This window comes from Mustela erminea, chromosome 4 (genome assembly GCF_009829155.1).
Source record: "Mustela erminea isolate mMusErm1 chromosome 4, mMusErm1.Pri, whole genome shotgun sequence".
Taxonomy (NCBI): Eukaryota; Metazoa; Chordata; class Mammalia; order Carnivora; family Mustelidae; genus Mustela; species Mustela erminea.
The window spans coordinates 146,229,939-146,252,052 of record NC_045617.1 but is presented as its reverse complement, the minus strand read 5'-3'; positions in this window follow the sequence as shown (position 1 = coordinate 146,252,052).

Here is a 22,114-nt window from a genome sequence, read left to right as displayed (position 1 = left end):
CACGAGAGGAGGACTCTGGTTTCTTGATTTCACTTTCCAATGACTCATCCATTCAGCACGTATTTACTGAGCATCTACCATGGACCAGCGCAGGGAATGTGATGGCGAGCCCTGCGCTGGTCCATGGTAGATGCTCAGTTAACACGTGCTGAACGGATGAGTCATTGGAAAGTGAAATCAAGACAGTTATCAAGATCATCATGCTTCACACGAGCCGCATTAGTAATGAACTATCGTATTCATCCCTGCTTTCAAGCTCAGTCCAACTTTCCCTTACATTTTCGGTGTCTCCTTGGTGAAGTAGGATGATTTCTTATAAATACAGAGCATAGATGAAGAGGATGAGAAAGCTTTTTTATTTTTTCAGCAACTGTGGGTTGGGTGGTTTTAGTGTACTCACGACAGGCACTGCCCTGAGCATCTAGACCTGTCGCAAGTTAGTGCTTAACTTTGCTCAAGTCACTAAGCCTATTTAAATTCCAATTTCCTCCTGTGCAAAATGGCCCTAATAATCGTACCTGTACCTACTTCATGGGGTTGCTGAGACTATAAGTTGTGGTAATGCATTGAAAATGCTTATTATAGATTCTGGAATATACTAAGCACTCAATACGTCAATATTAGTTTCAGAAAATTTAGACAGTTGGTGCTTGGGAGGATGAATTATCTTTCTAATAGAAATAACATTTACATTGTGATAACCATGATAACAGATGGCATTCACAAATAGTTTAAAATATTGTCCAAAGCGCTCTCATCACATTCTCTTCTGTTATTATGATGCATTTCCTTCATTTTCTCTTCAGAGAGAAATAAATGTATGTTTACCAAGTTCCTCTTGGTTCTTTTCATCTTTCCTTGTTGAATGCCTGGATTGGATCACAATACATTAAAATAGGATATTTTATGTGGCTTCATCTCAATTTTGTTGCCATTTTTATTAAAATATAATATACACGTGATATGGACAGATTTTAAATGTACAGCTTGATTAAATTTTGCATATGTGTCCTCCCACATAGTAAACATCCAAATAAGAACATTGAACAAGACCAGATCCCAGAAGTCATCCTTTCCGCCCCCACATATCACCGCTAATCAGACTTACCTTATTAGGGATCGGTTGCGCCTGTTTTTCAGTTTATATAAATGCAGTCATTTACATTCTCTTTTGTTTGGCTTCTTTTACTCCACATTATGTCTGTGAGACTTAACCAGATTGCTGTGTATAGCAGTACGTTGCTCATTTTAGTTGCTGCATAATATTTTGCTGCACGAGTATGCCATAATGTATTGATCCATTTAGGGCTCCTCAAGAGTGTGTAGTGGAACCGTACTGTGGTTTTAATTCGCATTTTTCTCAATGACTAATGATGGGGTGATATTTTCTTGCATTTATTGGACAATCCTATATTCTCTGTAGCGAAGCACCTATTCAGATCCTTTGTCCGCTTTTAAAAAAAAAAAGGTGGGTCTTCCCTTTCACTGCTGCTCTTGGAGCTTTACATCCTTCAGATAAAAACATTAGTTGAGTGAATGTGTTGGAAATACTTTCTCCCATTCCATGCCTTGCATTTTCACTCATTAATGGCATCCTGGGGTGAACGGAAGTTCTTCATTTTAATGTAGTATCATCATAAGTCTTTCCATTAATGGTTAGGGCATCGTAGCCCTCTTTAACGTGCCAAGAACATGATGATTTTATTGTGTTTTGTTCTATAACTTTGTTTGTGCTTACCCAAGAACATGATGATTTTATATCATGTTTTATTCTATAGACTTTTTTTTTGCCTTTTAAGTTTCCTCTCTTTTACAAGACTTATATTAGCTGATAAAGAGTTCTCATTTGATAACATTTCATTACAGCACCGTAACAATGCCGTGCTGCTGTCTTTTGGCCTCCCTGGTTTCAGGTGAAAAGGCCACTTTGTGCCTGATAAGAAATCCTTTGAAGGAAATATTTCCTTTATCACCAGTTGTGCTTTAATTTCTTTCTCTTTCTTTTTCATCAGTCTATGATATGCCTAGATGTGGTTCCCCTGGTATTTTTCCTGCTTGAGATCTGATGTTGTGACTTGATATCTTTAGATGGTTTTGAAAAATTGTCAGCTAGCATCTCTTCAAATATCGCTCCCTTTTACTGCTTCAATTAAACATCATCATTTTCCAGGCATTCCTCCTGTCTTTTGTACGCCCACGCATGCTTTTTCATCTCTATCTGTATCTGTATCATCTATCATCTGTATTCATACCTATGTTACATCTAGATAGTAGGAAACTTGCTTACTTTGATGAAATACATCTTTGAAAAACCTGCAACTAATATTTAGTGGTGAAAAACTAAACACTTTGTCCCAAGGAGTAGGAATAAAGTGAAGATGTCAGCTCTCTTCATTTCCATTCAGTATTATTCTGGAAGACATTGCAAGAGTTTAAGAAAATTAAATGAAATACACACAGATTAAAAAAGAAGTAGGGGTGCCTGGGTGGCTCATTGGGCTAAGCCTATGCCTTAGGTTTAGGTCATGATCTCAGGGTCCTGGGTATCGAGCCCCACATCAGGCTCTCTGCTCGGTGGGGAGCCTGTTCCCCCCAACCATCTGTCTGCCCCTCTGCCTACTTATGATCTCTCTCTCTGTCAAATAAATAAAAATAAAGTCTTTAACCCCCCCAAAAAAACCCCTTAACCTCTTAAAAAAAAAAAAAAGAAGTAGAACTCTCTAAATTCACAAATTCTGTGATTGTATGTGGGTGATTGTATATCAAATTCTATGAAAAGTATAAGAAAGTTTTGAGCTAGTTAGTATATGAATTGTACAAGGTGTTGGGATAGAAGAACAATGATAAAAACAAATTATATATTTATGAGCTAAGTTATGGGCTTCCCTTGGAGACAGGTGTGACCTTGAATGACGCCATTTTCTTCAGCCCAAGGTCCACCCAACCTTTTGACTTGGTGAGTCAAACATGAAACAGTTCATGATGGACAGGCTGGCTGTTTCGTCACTAGAAATCTCATTGTCAAGTGATTTGTGCTTTATTTAAGGAGAGAAATTTGGTTAAGCATAGTGGAATAAAGGCTGATTAACCCCACCCACCCCCACAAAGCCCACCAACCCAACAGAATGTATGATAAACATTGAAGGAAATATCTTCAGTGGGAACAGGAAATGTTGAAAACCTTGAATGAAAACACAAAGCAAACGCCAAGTACTGTGGAATGTGGATCAAAATGAAAAAGAAAGATGACAACTCATGTAGACACTTAGATCTTGAGGTGGAGGCATATTTTTTTGAAGTTGAGGGTATCAGCTCTAAGAGGCCTCTCCTGTGATCCTGCATTAGATCAGTGAGATACCAGGAATATGAGTATGCCATCGAAGGGGCAGAGTATACACCTCAGAGACCAATTTGATAATTAAAAAGCCATATCAACTGACCTTTGATAAGGGTGCCAAGTATACACAATGGGAAAGGATAGACTCTTTAACAAATGGTGTTGGGAAAACTGGATATCCACATGTAAAGGAATAAAATTGGACTCTATTTTATATCACACATAAAAATCAAATCAAAGTGGATTAAAGACTTAAATGTAAGACCTGACACTATAAAACACATAGAAGAAAACTTACAGGAAAGGACACTGGGCTTGGCAAAGTTCTCACAAACATGGCACCGAAAGCACAAGACTCTGAAAAACAACCTAAGGGTTTTGAAGGGGCGGGGGATGAGAGGTCGGGGTACCAGGTGGTGGGTATTATAGAGGGCACGGATTGCATGGAGCACTGGGTGTGGTGCAAAAAAAATGAATACTGTTATGCTGAAAATAAAAAACAAATTAAACAAAAAAAAAGCAGAGCAAAGAATCAAGTCAAGGGAGTTGAGGGAAATTGGAAGGGGAGGTGAACCATGAGAGACTATGGACTCTGAAAAACAATCTGAGGGGTTTGAAGGGGTGGGGGGTGGGAGGTTGGGGTAGCAGGTAGTGGGTATTGGAGAGGGCACAGATTGCATGGAACACTGGGTGTGGAGCAAAAACAATGAATTCTGTTACACTGAAAAGAAATAAAAAATATTGCATATGAAAAATAAACAAAACAAAACAAAAAACAAAACAAAACAAAAAAACAAAAACAAAACAAAACAAAACAAAAACAGAGGAGATAGACTATGTCGAACAAGCAAGAAAACAAGAAAGAAAGAAGAAAGGAAAGAAAGAAAGAATGAATGAACTACGTCAAACTACAAAGCCTCGACACAGAAAAGGAAATAGTCAATAGAGTCAAAAGGCAACCTATGGAATGGGAGGAAATATTTGCAGACCATGTATCTGATAAAAAGTTAATTTCCAAAATACATAAAAACTCCTACAACTAAATAGAAAAATAAAAATACTAAAAATAAGTTATATATTTATACGTTGACAATGAAAACCTGGAAATTGAAATACAAAATATTTCTATTTACAATACCACCTAGAATAGATGGAAGCTTTAGGGATACATTTAGGCATGTGTTTAAGAGCTCATCACTGGGTTATACAAAACAATGCTGAGAGAAGTTAAAGACCCTAATTAAAGGAATATATATCATGACTATTAATTGGAAGAGTCATTATCATTAAAATGTCAGTTCTTCTGAAATTAATTGATAGGTTCTACATAATCTAATCAAAATTTTAGCAGGCTTTTTAAAAAAATAGAAATTGAAATGTGGATTCTAAAATGTATGTGGAAATGTAAAAGACCTAGAATAGCCAAATAATTTTGAAAAACAAAGCAAAACAAGATTGAAAGACTTGCACTATGTGTTTTCAAGACTTAGAATGTAGACTGTCGATCAAGACAGTGTAGTTGTGGCACAGTGATAGACAAATGGGTCATTGGAATAAAATACTGGGTCTAGAAACTGATGCACATATTTGTGGTGAGTGGATTTTCAACCCAGGAAATAAGGTAATTAACTAGGAAAGCAATAGGCTTCCACAATGGTGCTAAAACTACTGGATATACATGTGGAAAAAAAAAACCTTAATCCTTAACTCACACCATATACAAAAATTAAGGTGAAATGAATTATAGACCCTAACTAAAAGCTAAAATAGAAATTTTTAGAGGAAAACAAAGGAGAAAATGTGTGGCTATAATATAGGCAATGATTTCTTAGAAACTGTAAGTACTAACTGAATAAAAAATATATTGATAAATTAAACTACAATAAAACGATAAACTCCTGCTTTTTTTGAAAGACAATATTAAAAAAATGAAAAGCAACAGATTGGGAGAACACATTCCTAATAAATATATCTAACAAGAAACTCTCACAGCCCAATAAAAAGCAGCCAAATAATCCAATAAAAAATGGGAAAAGCAGGGCTGTGAATGGCCAATAAATTGGTGGTAAAATGCTCAATATCATTAGTCATTAGGGAAATGCAAAGTATGACCACAGTGAGATATCAGTATAAATGCGTTGGAATGACTGAAATAAAATACAAAAAAAGATTGAAATACCACATTTTGGCAAAGATGTGGAGCATCTGGATCTATCATCTGTTGCTATTGGGAGTACAAACTACTCTGGAAAACATTTTACTACTTTCTTATATACTTCAGCATTTTCTAGCCAGGCGACAGCACATCTACTCCCAAGTATTTACCCAAGAGAAATAAAATGCATATATATATATATATATATATATATATGCCCACAAAAAGGCTTGTATGTAAATGTTTATAACAGTTTCACTTATAGCTGCAACTGTAAACAACCAAAATTTCCAACAATCAATGGAAAACCCAACTGTGAGATACTCAGATAATACGTGCTATTAAGCAGTAAAAAGGAACAGAACAAAGATAAGGCACGAAACTGGACATACCTTAGTTTATACATGCACGCACACACACACACGCGCACGCACACACACACACACACACACACACACACACACAATTCCAGAACATGTCCAACAATCTATAGCGGCAGAAGGAATTTCAGTGATTGCCTCGAAGTGGGGGTGGGTGGAATTTTCCACAAAGCACCATGAAGGAACTTTTTGAGGAAGCGGAAATGCCAATTTCATAATTGTCTTGATGTTTTTGTAGGAATATGTATTTGTAACTTCATCAAGGGGTATAATTTGAACTGTGTATTTTATGGTAATGTAAAGTTTAACTTAATGTAATTATTGACTTGTCCACAGGATGTTAAGGAAAGGAAGACTTGGTAGTGCTGTGAACGTTGCCCTTGTCCAGAGGGATTCCAGTGTGTTCCCGCTCTCTCTTCCCGTGCTCTAGCTCTAGTGTAAGATCCTGTTAATCCACCAATGTGGAGTTTCAGGATTCTTCGTGGCTGTTTTCTCGGGTCTGCCCTTGCTTTGAAGGCATAGCCCTCAATTCTACTTTGTTGTCCTTTGGGGATGGTTTAATTTAGAGCCCTGAGTGTTTACCCTTCACCTTGGCTCACCTGGAATTCCAACCTCCACGTCCACAGCTGCCGAAGTAAAGTGCAGTGCTGCTCGGCTCCTCTTTTTTCCTGTGGTATTTTCTGCTGGATTCCCTCTGCCTCCATCTCGTGTGTGCCTTGAGAAGACCAAAGTCCCAACATGGCGGACAGTGAGCAGAATCCTAGGCTCGTCTTTCTGCAGTTCCTTTCCCTCCAGCATTGAGCTCCTTGAAATCTGGACTCCTTGGGTTGCTTTTATCACTTTTAAACACGCCTTTGACAAAGACTGGGTCTCTGGTGTGGTGGCGGGTGTTCTAGGATTAAACAAGATTTTATTTTCTGCTTAGATCCTTGGGTAGACATCATAGGCAAGTGCGAGGAAGATGGGATAAACGTCTAGTCAACAATTTAGGGACGATTTAAAGTAGTTCACAGTGAAACGCCGAATTTAACATGATCACATACTGGGTTGGGGGGTAGGAAGGGAAGAACATCGCGGCTGGTTGGAATTAGAGAAGACTTCTTGGAGGTGGTGCTGGCCGAGGTAGACCTCCACTCAAAAGCTGGGGCTCCGAGATTGGGATTAAGCCTGGATTGCCATGGGGCATCAAAGGAATCTGAGAAGATAGGTCTGCTTCCAGCAGAAAGCTGGCTCGTGATGGGAATCTGTTAAATCAGGATCATCACGGCGTGGACAGGGAAGCTATCTTAATCTACTTTATCCACAAGACACAAACTAATTAGACATCTTGCCAGAGGTCCCATTCTTAGGGGCAGATTCAGGACTAAAACCAAGTTTTCTGATTTTCCTCCAGTGTCTCTCCCTTACAGGCACATTTCTCTGCTGCTAAGAAAGAGCCATAAAAGTGTTATGACATCTCTTACCTGAAAATTTGAAAAGAAATATTGCTTGGGCTTCGAATCACTGGATTCATCTGGGAAATATATGAGGAAGAGCTGATAAATCTGTTTTTGTGCGGGTTTGATGTGGAGTATAAACAGATGCTTATGACCCGTTCCTGAGAGCGCCGACGACTGAGTAGGAATGATGTACTCGGGATAGAGTCACACATGCTGGAAGATACATCACCACTCAAATCCTATTAAAATAATTTGTTCACTAAAGAAATATCTGTTCTGGTTGCACATGATTCCTGCCTCCTGAGTCTCTGGAGTTTTCTGGGGCAAAATTATCCAGAGCTCCTGGAGAGTAGGCTGCATGCCTTTCTTATTTGCTTTTGCATTTCCAGGGTCTAGCAAAATACTTGCCAATTGTTGGTTTCTAACAAGTGTTTGATGAATTGCATTAAGTTTATTTTTGTCTGTTGGGTTATAGAAGAAAGAAAGGCATGCACAATGAACAATACATTGGGTATTTTCATATATTTCTACTCATGATGTAAATTGGTTCAATACTTTTGGAATGATATTTAGCAATAGATACAAAAGCTATAAAATTACATCTGCTTGATAAAATCCAGCTTTTAGATGTCTATTCTAAGGATATAATAAAAAAAAAAGGAAAGAGTTGTATTGACGAAACTCTTCACCAAAGCTGCTGAAAATTGAAAAAAACAAAAACACTGTAATGAATAGAAGTAGCAAGAGTGTCTAACAATAGAGAAATATGCAAGAAAATACCCTAGTTTTAGTATTAGGGAGCCATTAAAAAGATAACTGTGACCACCATGTAGAACATTGAGAATACTGTATATCAAATTTAAATATTAGAATACAATGGATGTATACTATAAAATTACAACTATATAGGATAAATAAATATGCTAGAAGGCCATAGAGAAGATGGTAGTTTTGTAGGATGGAGGGTTCATAAATTCAGATGGGTGCTGAGCAGGTGTCTTTGTAAGATGAGTGGTATGAACAGTCCCAGTGTGTGGTGGGCATGGGAGGGGAGGGTCGATAGAATGAAGCTTTAGCTTTGCAACTCAGAAATCAATAACCAGAGGAACATCTCGATGACTTTGGGGGAAGATATGTAATACATCTTATCTAAGTCACAATGTTTTTGGTGAAACTCATATTCAAAAAAGGAGGTGAAAAAAATCTTGGAACTGGAATGCTGCAGGACCCAGATACTAAATCTCCCTTGTTGTTCTCACTGGTATTTATGCCAGTAATGATAATGCCATCAAATCTTGAAGGTTCTTAGTATTGGGGAGCCCCTTATCAGCAAGTACATAACCATGAGAGGCACAGACCATAAATGTTAGGCTGACAATTCATGTCAGTGCCCAGAAGTGGTAGAAACAAGAGCCAGGTTGAATGTTCCAGAGCTGAAGCAAAGACTGGAGAGGAACAGCAATGCTGACTCTTCTGCTACAATCCTTTTTCTATGTGTCAGAGGGTTTGCCCTACACATGTGAGTGCCACCCTTTAGACACAACACTAGTCTCCAGTTAGTAGTTGCTAATCATTAACTTGCTCTCCTGAGAAATCATGTTCCCAGTGCCCAGTCCAAAAATAATTACATTTATGCTGTTTGCTACTACATAGTGATTTCATTTTCTTTCCCTGCATCAGTTGTGCCTTTAGGTGATACACTCATTGGTACAAGAGCTAGTCCTTGTTTTGGCACAGTCTGGCCTACTTTTGTGCACTGCTTATAGAATTCTAGTGAAACGGAATGCTAAAAACAGGAATGCAGGATAGAAATAAACCCAAACCTCCCGGGAGAGCGTGAACTTGGTAATGTGTATTGAAGGGGATAAAATTAGATTGTAGCAAAGAAGGGCTAAACCACATTTCCTGTTCTATCTTTGACTTTGTGCACAACCTTGGAAAAATGACCAATATTCTATGCTGTTGTGCCACTTGGTTCAGACTTACGCTTCTTCAATCCAGATTTCTACTGCCTGAATCGCAGTGAGAGGGCATGGCTCTCCACTTTCTCATTAACCATGAAGATTTATTAGGATCAGCTGCTCTGTAGTCATTTCATGATTCCATCACTGGTCATATGTTCTCATCTTTCCTAATGCAGTCATGTGGCCTGCCTATTCTGCTTCTTCTATAGTACTGCTCTCATTTGTTCCAAGATTTTTTTTTTTTAATGATATTTCATCTGACTCATCCCCAATAAGCCATTCAAGTTCCTAGAATACCCTCTCATGCCTTCGGGTTGAATAACAATGCAATAGAAGCGCATGTACAAATTGCTTAATAAGGAATGACTTATTAAAACTTGGAGAAGGTCTTCCATGGCCATACCTCCTTAATGTAATATTGGGGAAATTGCCTGCCAGAGAGTGCAATACCAATTCAATAAATGCTACTGTTTCTTCTTCCTTTCTTCACCTGCTTTTTGGAATGCACTTGACCTGTAGGGAGGCCATTCATTATCTTTATTTTACAAATTGAAGAAAGTAAAAGGTTCAGAGAACCTAAAAGTCTAATTCATCCAAGATCTAATAACTATAAATAGGGATGGGTAGACTCAAGCCTGTTTACTTATTACTTTCCTAATTCCTCAACTCAACGACCAACATTTAAGAATCAACTATATCACGGCTACTGTTTTAGGCGCTGGCATCTTACAATGGAGTGATTATACAACTTCCCATTGTATCAGATTCCCCCAAATGGATCATGATCTTTTTAATAAGAATCTTCTAATCTATGGTGATTGGATGGATTAATAACATTATTTTTTCCTATTATTCAGTTGTTCATTCACCAAAAAGAAAAAAAAAACACACCAAATGAACTGCTTTCTATATACAGTGATAAATACAGTGATAAATACAGTGTCATAGCAAGAAATCTATATGTTTCAAATTCTTTTGTGAAGTTACAACAATTTGCATGTTTAACAAGGTCATTTTTAATGGAGGTCAGGTGATGTAAGACAAGCAAAGAGCATGATGGGAATCGAAGAAATAAAGTGGACTTCAGTATTAGAGTCAAAACTAAGGATCATCTCTTTTGTTTATTGGTTGTGTGAGTTAGGACAAGCTATTTAAAGTCTCTGTTTTGGTTGTCTCCTTTGGTAAATTGGAGATAATCCCACCTTCAGAGAAGCAGAGAAATTAATGACAGATCTAAACCAGGACCTGGACTGAGTATGGGAGTGTTCAAGAAATATTGGTTTCTTCCCTGTCTCTAATGGAGGCTGCCATTCTCCACGTGCTGGGGTGCCACTGACCAAAGCATTTAGGTCTGCAGTATCGTAGCCTAGCGCCATCGTGAGGCCATGCATGGCTCCATGTTCACCACGGTCTCCACCAGAAGTGCCAAACTTCCAGATTACTTGCCTGGTTCCCGCACACTCTTCCTTCTGTAGATCTGCAGGATAGAATCTGATGCAGTTCTCCACACCCCCACCCCTGCATTCTTGGCCATCCTCTCCACAGCCCTGCCTCCATCATCAGGGATCAGCACCGTCCCCTGTATGGTCATTTTCTCCTTGCTGTTCTCTGAGTCTCCCCATGGAGTAGCCACTTACTGGTTTTTTGTTTTGTTTTGTTTTTCTTCTTCTTATTTAATGTACCCTACCTGTCAGGACCAGGAAAGGGTGTTGGATTCTCTCTTGAAATCTTTTGCTACTTGGAGGTCATCCCCTTGCTTGCAGTGGCGTGTGCCCACTTCGAGCATCTCCCAGCTGCCTTGGTTCACCTGGGTGGCATAAGCCACTCCCTTCTCCACCTAGTATTGTAACTTCCCGCACTCCCCACTTCCCCTGACTCCCGAGCTGCCACACTTCCCGTGCCCAGTTCCTCCTGTAAATGCCAGCTCTAATTCGAGGCACACTGCCCTATAATTGTAATATTTATTAACCCTGTTGACGTATTTCTAAATAATTTAACGTGTGTAAATTGTGCTTCTGTTTTTATAGAGTTCCAGTGTTTATTTTTCTGCGTCGCTGATAAAAATTTTTGAGTACTACATCCAAACCTCATTCTTTCCAGTAAGCCCTGAGGTTTTTCTTGTGCTATTTTGCCCAGAATGATGATTTCTGGGAACCCACAGGTCTCCTATGGGAGAGCTGATTCTGTGACCCACTTAGGCTAAGCGAGGGTCCGGCTGGCCTTTTCTTATGACTTGTTTCTGTTCAGGTGTCATTGAGACTACATACCAGCTAAACTTTCTGCCTTGTCTCTTGTTCAAATCCTGGTTTGACTTTCCACGATTTCCCACTCCCTTTCCCAGCCTGACCCCATGGCACGTTTGCAGGCTCTTCACTCGTTTTGTCCAATGCCATGGGGCAAAGAGGCCCAGGAGCCCCTCCCCCCTCTCTATGGCATCACACCATAAGTCCCATCTCTGTAGATGGGACAGATCACCTGTCACAGTTTCGTGTAAGAGTGAGACAGAGTAAGAGACCCTCTCCCTTGAGCCTTCCTCTCGGGGCACATCCTTCCTCCTGGTCTTTGAAGATCAGGAGGAGCAGATGAGGGCAAGTGCCTTCGATTGCCTTCTGCATTTCCCTTTCTGTTTTCCGCATTCTCAGCTCCACACACCTCAATCTGTTTCCTGCTCCAACCCTCACCGGAAACTGCTCTTGGCAACATCTCCAAGATCTTCCCTTTGCCACAGGCAGCACACACTTGTGTCTTTATTTGACGGGATCGGTTGAAAGAATTTGAAGCTGGTCTCTTTCCTGATTTCAAATTGGCCTGCTTGCCCCCTCACTTTCCTGGTGCATCTTCCAGAGCGTGCTTCTCGGACTCTGCTCCAGACTGACTTCCAAATTTGGACTTCCTCGAGGTGCAGGTTTGAGATCTGCCTCTTCTCTATTCTCTGCCTCCTGTCACTGAATGGTCCTCCCTCCTGCCATGGCTTCCGGTGCCATCCACATGCTGGCTTGCTCACAGGTAACCTGCGCTTTTCCTCGGAGTCCTTGACATATGTCTTGCTGGTAATCTCTACTAGGAAGTGACAAGACATCTTAAACGCAACATGTCCAAAATCAGACTGTGCTTTCACTGGGTTCTGCTCCCACTGCTGTCTCTCCGAATTGGACAGAACTCTCCCCTTCTTTGCCAGAATGGATTCTTTACATTTTCCCCATCTCTGTGTCGCTAGATTCTCATGGAGAGGCTGGCTTGTGGGTGCAGGTGGTGTACAGGGGCTGTCATGTGAAGCTTTTCTGCATATGAAGAAGGGATAAGTGGCTAGAAAGAATACCACATAATAGGGATGGTTAGGGGATCTGTGAAAATAAGTTTATTCTCATGTATTGCTGATAGATAGGGGAGTTTTAATAGCTTTTCTGGAAAGGAACGTGACGCCATTTATCCTTCACTTGCACTCCTGAGACGCTCCAACTGAAATAAAAATACCAAAGCAAACTAAAGATATTTAAAACACATTGGTTTTCGTGGTAAAGAATGGCAATAAGGTCAAAACCCATCTATGGGGAAGGGATGAATCAATGATGGTTCAGCCGCATCCACAAGCATCCCGTACCCAGGGAAAAATGAGCGAAATTTATACAAGCTGATCTGAATGGATTTCCACAGTGCAAGTTGGAAACAGGTGTGTCTCCAGTCTTGTGTGTTTTGGTGTGCCTTTGTGAATGGTTTTATGCGACTGAGTGTGGAGAGAGGTATCTGATTCAAGGTGATAGAATCTGGGTATGTTTTTAGTTCTTGTTCTTTTATCTGATACGGACACGTGAAAAGTTTGCATAAATTTTCACCAAAGTTATTCTCTTTATAGGAAAGAAGAAAAGCCTCTCTCTTTTTCCTCTTCCCTACCCGCCCCCCCAACCATTTTCCCCCCATCTCTGTCACGACACCATGTCCAAGGTAGCGAGGGTTAGCATTAGGCAGGGCTCTTTCCCAACCCATCATCTTTTATTTTCGGTCTTTCCTGGAGTGCCCCTTCCGGTTCCCTTTGCTCCTTCATTTCTGTGCAGTGCTCTGCCTAAATCTTGTGCTCTTGATGTATTAGGGACCGATTTGCAAAAGAAGTATTTTAGGAAATAAACAATGTAAAATGAGCAACCCAGCCAAACTAGCCTGTCTTCCACAGTGATGTCTGTCCCTCGGTTTCCTTCACAGGACATGCTAACTCTTTGCAAATCCTGTTCTGCTCTTTTGTGCATCACCTGTGCCACTGTTCGACCACCGCAGACCCTGGGCTTTGTGTGAAGTATCTGCCTTGCTCGTAGCCCAGGAGCCAGTGCAGCTCCTGGCACATAGTAGGTGAACTTCAAATAAATTTTCATTGGGAAAAATGAACAAATGACTGAGTGAAGAAATAAATATTTACTAACAGAGCATAGGACTATTTTAAATGAATTGAGACCCCGAAGCTACATGAAGATATATATATCTTACACACACACACACACACACACACACACGCATACACATGCACCAATAGTCTATGTTATATGTGTATGGAGGTAATTCTAATAGCTTTTATTTAAAACTGTGTTACATGAAGATGCATTTTTCGCAAAATGGGGATTTTTTTGTTTTGTTTTGTTTTTCTGTTTTGGAAGATGAACACTCTGTGGCATGGTTTGTCTGGGAGATAAGACAGCAGGTGAGAGAAATTTCAGATCAGATTTGGATACATGTCATTACAGCTCTCATAGGTGAGAGGCAAGAAACAGTCCTTAACATTTTTGACTATTTCTTTTCTGTCCATAGTATTGTATTTCCTAAATAACAACAACAAAAAAAAAGATTGAGTTGAAATTAAATTGGATCTGAAATGCCAGATATATGCCCAAACCTCTAAGAAATCGATGAAATATTCCTGTCTGAAGTCTGGGACCAAACATGATCTCGTCCATGTCAGCAGAATTGCTAATAAAACTCCAAGGTGCTTCCCGACCTCCAGGAGAGGCGAACAGTGCTTAATCAATAGATGTTTGGCTGAAGCAGGTTGGGCTAAGAATATCTATAGGAGGTAATGCAAAGTGTGACATCTCCTCGAGCTGTAACCGTCCTGTCAATAGCACTAACATCTGAAATACATATTTACACCCATACTGTCCTTTTCAACTTAGAAATGCAAATAAATGTATTTGCTAATTAATATTTCATTATTCCAATAACTAGAATGGATACTGCCACAGCCCCAAATTCTAATCAAGACACTAAGTAAAGCATTTCTTTAGCCAGGTCATTGGACTGGTAGCAAAGTAAGTGGAAAGAATCAGGGTTGAGAATCTAAGTATCTGTCTTTGAACAGCTAGGCTGTGGCTCCATAAGCTTCCAAGAGTGATATGACTTGTCTGACCCTGACTTGGTTCATCCGTAAAACTGAGAAAACCATATTTGTCATCGTACTGTGTGACAATTCACGTAGGAAGCATCTATAACGTGCCCTGCATGACATCTCCTTGGAACAGGTGCGTGGGACAATATTACAGGCATGTGGTTCGTTCTTTAAGAGTTTACTTACAGGGGCACCTGGGTGGCTCAGTGAGTTAAGCCACTGCCTTCGGCTCAGGTCATGATCTCAAGGTCCTGGGATCAAGCCCCGCATCGGGCTCCCCGCTCAGTGGGGAGCCTGCTTCCCTTTCTCTCTCTGCCTGCTTCTCTGCCAACTTGTGATCCCTGTCTGTCAAATAAATAAAATCTAAAAAAAAAAAAAGAGTTTACTTACATATAGTCTGGTGCAATTGCAGGGTGACTCAGGACATAGACTTTGCTAGAGTTTTGTCTTGTTTTTGTGTTTTTGTTCCACAAGCAAAAAGAAAATCAGGGTGAAGTTAAAAAAAAAAAAGGCTTATGCAAAAGGATAAAAAGTAGTTTAGAGGATGGGTGAGAAGGCTAGAGATACAGCCTTGAAATAAGTCAGATGGAGCAGGAGCCAAGTTGGCTCAAGGTCTTGGCCTCAAAAACTTGAGACTCAGGAGAATTTATTTGGCTTCCGTCAACCAGAAGGATGCACTTTACCATCATTTTTTTTTTCCTATCCTGTGGCACTTAGCTCAAAATTTGGGGATTCAAGAGAAACTCTGATTAGCTTAGCTTGAGGTACCTGACCATCTTTTTTTTTTTTTTTTTTTAATCTGCGGGAGCAGGACATCTCAATTCACCGCTCTTCCATAGCACCTGGCGAAGGAGAAACAGTAATTCCTAAATCAAAGCTCAAGCTGTTAAGAAGGGGCAGAATTTAAATTAATGAATTAATTGGTTAAAAAGACAATTAAATATGAAAATTAAAAGTTAATTAAAGTGAACATGTCACTACAAATTTCTAAGCCCTCCCCATGGCTTCTTGAGCAAAATGGAAAAGCTCTGAATGACATTCCTTAGGCAACAAGACGATGCTTCAGTATGGGAATAGAAAAAAGCTGGAGGTGGTGCAGACATCACAAAGAGGAGCCCGGGGAGTCATTCAGCTGGGACAGGTGAGCCCTAGGACTTCCAGGGGTGGTGAGCTCTGGGCTCTGGGCTCTGCGCTGATGACATTCCACATAAGCGTCACATAAAAAATAAAAATAAAAAATAAAAACATACATGTAGGGACCACAGCAACTAAAAAACCTTTTCAGAACTAAAGAGCAAAGGCACAGCATCCTATCCTCGGGGCTATATCTTCTACATCTCCTGATACCATGGATCTGATATCCTGGAGGAAATGGGGTCGGAGTTAGCTCTGACCTTCAACATGGGACAGCTTTGTAAAGGAGGTGACATACTGCCAGCCGAACACTGCAAATCCTGCACTGGCATTGGGACAATATTTTCCAGTTTTGCAAAGACCTTAAAGAGCACTGGCTCATTTGAGCTTCACAGAGGGGCAAGGGAGATGATGGACTCTCCACAGACGAGTGAAAAGCCAGGTGCAGGGCGGTGGAGTCTCTAGGACAGTTCTAGAATCCTGCAGTCCTGACTCTTCATATAGTACTTGCTATCCAATAACAGTGATTTCAGTTGAAAAAACAATGAGTGGAGGGGCTCCTGGGTGGCTCAGTGGGTGAAGCCTCTGCCTTGGGCTCAGGTCATGATCTCAGGGTTCTTGGATTGAGCCCCATATTGGGCTCTTGGCTCAGCAGAGAGCCTCCCCCCACACACACTGCCTTCTGCTCTTCCTACTTGTGATTTCTCTGTCAAATAAAATAAAATCTTTTTAAAAAATGGGTGGGACCCTTTCCTCAGATTAAAATGCCATGAGATCCCTAGTATTTAGGAACAGAACAAGTGGACCTGCCACAGTTGGATGGGAGTGAAGGGCTCAGGGTTCCCCTCACAGCTCCCGCTCCCTCCTCCTGGAACGCGAGCCGGACTCCAGGGGTCTGAGGGAAGTGGTGTTTTGCATTTCACGGGTTGAAAACTCTTGCCAGCTTTACCATCCAGGATTTATCGGGGTCTCCCGTCCCTCGTTTGCCCCACATCATGTGATGTTTCTCCATGCAGCTTGGATCCCCGGGGTCATCTCTAGTGAAGGAGACTGTGCAGGTGGCACTGTGTAGAGAACAGGCTGGGGAACAGGAAGGCAAGAGACTCGTTTGGTTTTGTTTTCCCTAAAGTTGACATTGATTTATGGCAGTGCCCAAAGCGAGGCATGGGACTGCTATGCCACTGTTTCTGTGTCATGAAAAGATCCCCGGGGGCCTTTTGTAGCGTGTTTCTGTGTTAACCCACACAAGTCCCTCGGGATCTGAAGCATTCTTTTTCCAGCCATAATTGCAACCACCTTGGAAAGCACATCCATGGTCCTGACCAAAGCTGGTTTCACTTCTGCAGCAACGCTTCACGGGTTCATCTTCCCTCCGTAGAGCCTCTAATGCAATTCCATAAATGGCTTTGTGTGGCTTTATCTGAACAAGACACGCAATAAGACCCCTTCCCCTCCCACTCGGGTTAGAGAGTTCAAGTACACCACACAGAGGCCACATACGCCTATTTCTATTCATGGCCCTTCACACACACGTTGCCCAGTCCAACCAAACCCAGGCCATAAGCAGTCTTCAGCTGGATCAAAAATAATGCCATTTCTAGGGGAGGACAGAGCCTGGCGTTCAGTGCTGCTGGGTCTCCAGTGTTCTGAAGAGAAGGGAGAGACAGGAGAGGGTGAGACAACAGGGCTTGGTGATTCATTGGCTGTAGAGAGGGAAGGGCATGGTCACTTGGAATGGCCCAGAAGGGTGCAGTGAGGAGCCCTGTTACAGGGAGAACTGGCTGGCAGGAGCATGAAGGCAGTCACAGCCCGGTAAATGCAATGGGCTGAAGGAGAAAAATGGAAGCAAGCCGAAAAAAACCCTTATTTTGCACTTGGGACTGGAAATGACTTCATATGTTATCGGTAATCTGAGCATAAACTAAATTGATCAGATATTCAGACGTTTTTGTCACGTATAACTGTGTATGCCTGTGTGTTCATGCTTGGTGTTAGTTACATGTTACTTACCTTCCTTGTGATGTAACTAGGTCTTGCTGCCCATATGTTAAAGAAAGAAAAAGGGCGTTTGGGGAAGAATAATGAATTCAAGGGGGTATATTAGGTTTCTCCAGAGAAAATGAACAAATATTATGTATGTATGTATTGACAATATTTATTATAAGATATTGGCTCATGTCATTATGGAGGCTGGGAAGTCCCAGATCTGTGGTATGGACCAGCAGGCTCACACCCCACAGATGCAATGGAGCACTTCCAGTTGGAAAACCAGAAACCTGGAGACCAGGAGGCCCCATAGTGCAGAAGTCTGAAAGCAGCCTTCTGGATAATTTCCTCTGGCTCAAGAAGTCAGTTTGTTGGTTTTGTTTAGGTCTTCATCTGATTAGATGAAGCCCACCTACATTAGGGAGAGCAATCTGCTTTCCTTAGACTTTATCAATTTACATGTAAAGCTCATCCAAACACCCTCCAAGCTGACATCTGACATAATCATCACAGGTGGGAGGAATAAAGATATAAAAATTAAGATTATTTTAGGTTTCAGGAAAAACGATGACTGTCTTGTGCCTAGAAACATGTGCTCTATGAGTAGATTATGAATAAGGCATCTTGGTTTGATGAAGTCAAGTCCTAATAGTAAAAAAATTTAACAAGATTTCAGTACCTGGGGCAATTCTCCATGTGATACAAGCCCTCTTCTAGATATATCAAGCACTATATTTTACTTTGAATTCCAGGTTCTTCACTTTTATGTTTTTGATACTAGTCACAAGCCCTTCCTTGCCTTTATTTCCACAAGCCCTTGTATTGGTACAAGGTAGGTGCTCAATAAATACATGTCGGTTACATTTTGAGTATATCATAATTTGCAGTGTTTGGCAGTTTGCCGCCAATTTCTTTCTTGAAAGGGAGACCTGTATACTTGATTTTACACTTTATAAAGAAAATATGGGAAGGAGAGTCACTTGAGTGGTGCAGTCAGTTAAGCAACGGACTCTCGGTTTTGGCTCAGGTCATGATCTCAGTGCGGAGTCTACTTAAGTTTCTCTCTCCTTCTCTCTCTATCCTGTCTCTCCCCCCACCATGGGCTCTCTCTGTCTCTCTCACAAATAAATAAATCTTAAAAAAGAAAAAAAGAATATATGAAAAGGAGAGAGCTTGTACAAAGTGATTCCCTTAACTCAGATTTTCTTCTTGCTTTCTCCACTCACATGTACTTCCTATGCAAAGGGAGATCAGAGGCTATGATGATGTAAAGGAGAATCAAACTCTATTTTTTGTTTTTGGACTTCCTTATTTCATTCCCTTCTACCCAGATGTCTGCTGGAATTCTCTCATCATTTGAAATTGGAAGGATGAGAGAATTTTTTACTTAAATATTTAAATATTTCCTGGATCATTCTGTCAAATATAGAACGTTTTGTGTAATTCAAGTTAGTACTGCTCAATAGTTTCCTCCTGGAAACTACTGAATGAATTTCTCATGTTAATGTGCTTTTCTTGGGTTTGCCCAGTCAAGCATCTTTGACCTTAATACTCAAATGTCTCCTGTGCCCCTGTGTTCTTTCCTATTTCTACCCTCCTCTCCACCTCCAATGACACTGCCTTCATTCTCCCATGTGGACCATTCCAGCAACCTTTCCATCTCCATTTTGCTTTCCTCCAATGCACATCTTCCTCTGCTTCCAGCAGAGGTGATCCTTTCCAGCCTTGAAACTGCTTCTATTATTTCCTTGCTCCAAAGTCTTCTGTGAGTCTCCATCATCTAGAGGATAAAAATCCAAATCCCGGTCCCTTGTCCCTTCCATTAGCTGCATCTTTTAAACCTCGAGTTAATCTGGCCACTACTAGTGATCCACTCATTCCCATGCTCTTTGTTGGCCTATAATACCTTCCTCTTATTCTGTCTGGCACACTCCCATTCAAGGTCAGCTCAAGCGCTCCATATATTAAACTTTTATATGGAAGCCTCTCAAGCCTGTAGCCAGGCTTACACTTTTCTCTTTACTGTGGCACTGATGAAATTGTGCGTGACACCATGCCACTATAAAAATATCGTGTGATGTTGAGATCATTTTTTATAAACATCTACGTTCCATTATGAGCTGTGAACTCTTTAGGAAACGACATGGTCTATATGTTCATAGTGCTAGCACCTAGCTGAATCCTTGGCATGTAAGAGGGACTGAACAAATATTTGTTAAATGATAGAATAAGTGGCTCTCCTCCACCTCTTCTTGAGTTACAACTCACAGCTGAAAACTGTCATATATTTATGGACTATGATTCATCCTAGGCCCAAGAAAGTAACTGAATAGAAAGGTGTCTGTTTTTGAAACATGATAGTTAACTGTAGTTAATAGTAGAAAAGAGGAAATGGCATGACCTCCTCTTCCCATCCCTGCTTTTCCCTGGCCCTGCGGCAGCCAGCCCCTCTCCCCCCTTGGTTCAGGAGAGGATATTCTTACTTTAAGGTGGTTATGCCTCCAACATCCCTTCATGATTGCCCAAGGAACTATTTAGGAAATCATCATCATCGTCACTTTCATCATCTTCATCATCATCATCTTCATCATCATCATCATCTTCATCATCATTTTCATCATCATCATCATCATCATCATCTTCATCATCATCATCTTCTTCATCATCATCATCATCATCATCTTCTTCATCATCATCATCATCTTCATCATCATCATCATCATCGTCACCTTCATCATGGTCATCATCATCTCAATCACTGTGCCGGGATGTTTAAAGAGGAAGGAGAATAGAAGCAACAGCTCAAATATGATGGTGCTTGTTACGAGACCCTGGTTTCGGCTGTTAAACTAACAAAGTAAAATTTCCATAGTAATTCTTCCCGCCCAGCTCTAGAGTGAAATGCTCCTCTTTGATGTAAAAAGACTTGAACAAGGCAGCCTGACGGTAACACCGGTTTCTCTGGTTTCTCTTCAATTTGAGTTCACTCGTATTCCTTATTTTTCTCATTTTCTGTTTTCGATGTGTTAAATTGGACAGCAGAGCAAGTCACTGGAGTGGAATATTTGAGCAAGAACCTGATTTCTCCCTAACTTTCTTCAAAGTACATTCATCTGTACTCACAGACCCAGAATTGTTCTAGGTCAGATATAATTAAGGATTCAAACTTATGTAAAACTCATAACATTTAATGATTTTCTCTTTGGGGGGACTTAGTGGGAAGGGGTTGAAAGTATAGCTGAATATATTACATTACTTGGGTTTGAGTCACAGATTTGCTCATGGCGGCTTGCGTGGGAACAAGATGGATATACACTCCTTTGGCTGACCAAATTCCCTTGAATATGTAGAGCAGAGACATACCAGTTATCTCATAATTAACATTGAAACTTGCCTTCTGGCTCATTGCCTTCAGAGTGAGCTAATCTGTGCTCCAATGTTGCACGCCCTTCTGTAAATGATAGTTCTCCCGGCTGCCTGTGCATTAGCTCAGTGCAGTCTCCATTTCCAAGCTGTTATTTCTTGGTACCTTCTGGGTTAAGTAAGCCTGTCTGTCTACTACTCTTGAGGTAAGTTAACTGAGTGGGTCATGAGTTTCCTTCCAGGCATCCTGCCAGTGGTGTCATGTTGAAGGGGATGAAAGACTGAAAGTAATGACGGGTGTGCGGGGGGGAAGGGGTGAATCTCAAAGCTTCTGGCTGGTGCACGTCCAGGATTTTTAAGGACATGAGTAATTCTGTGTCTTTTAAAGGGCAACCTATAAACATAGGAGTTTCTGGCCAACAGATATAACTGGAATTCAAGGATGAAACTCACAAATAGCAAGCCATGATTTGTTGCCTGCATAGGATAAGGTCAGTGTGATTTCACTGTGGGCCTGAGTAAGTGTATTTCTTAAGAATTATCGGCTATGGTTTGGAGTTGAGGGAAGATAATTTTCGGAGGACATGGCCAGAGTTTTAGGAAATTGATGTGCTAGGACTTGTCAGTGAAATTATATTTATTTCCTTAATTATCACAGCCACTCTTTAAGATTAGCATTACTGTTCTCATTTTATATGTGAGAAAAACAAGGCTGATATAGGCAAAGAGACTTGACCATAGTAAATAAATGGAAGGCTTAGACTTCACATTCTCTTGTCTGACCTGAAAGCTAAACTTCTTCTACCACACTGTTAATCATTTTTTGGCTAAAAGGGATCCATCCTCAAGTTGCTTACTCTGCTTTCAGTGATAATCTCTATGTCTGGGGGAAATGTGTCATTGACCACAAAGCCTACAAGTTATTAATCACATCAGTATCCTGGCTATTGGCTGTACCACTTTGCCCTACTCTAATGGGATAGGCTTC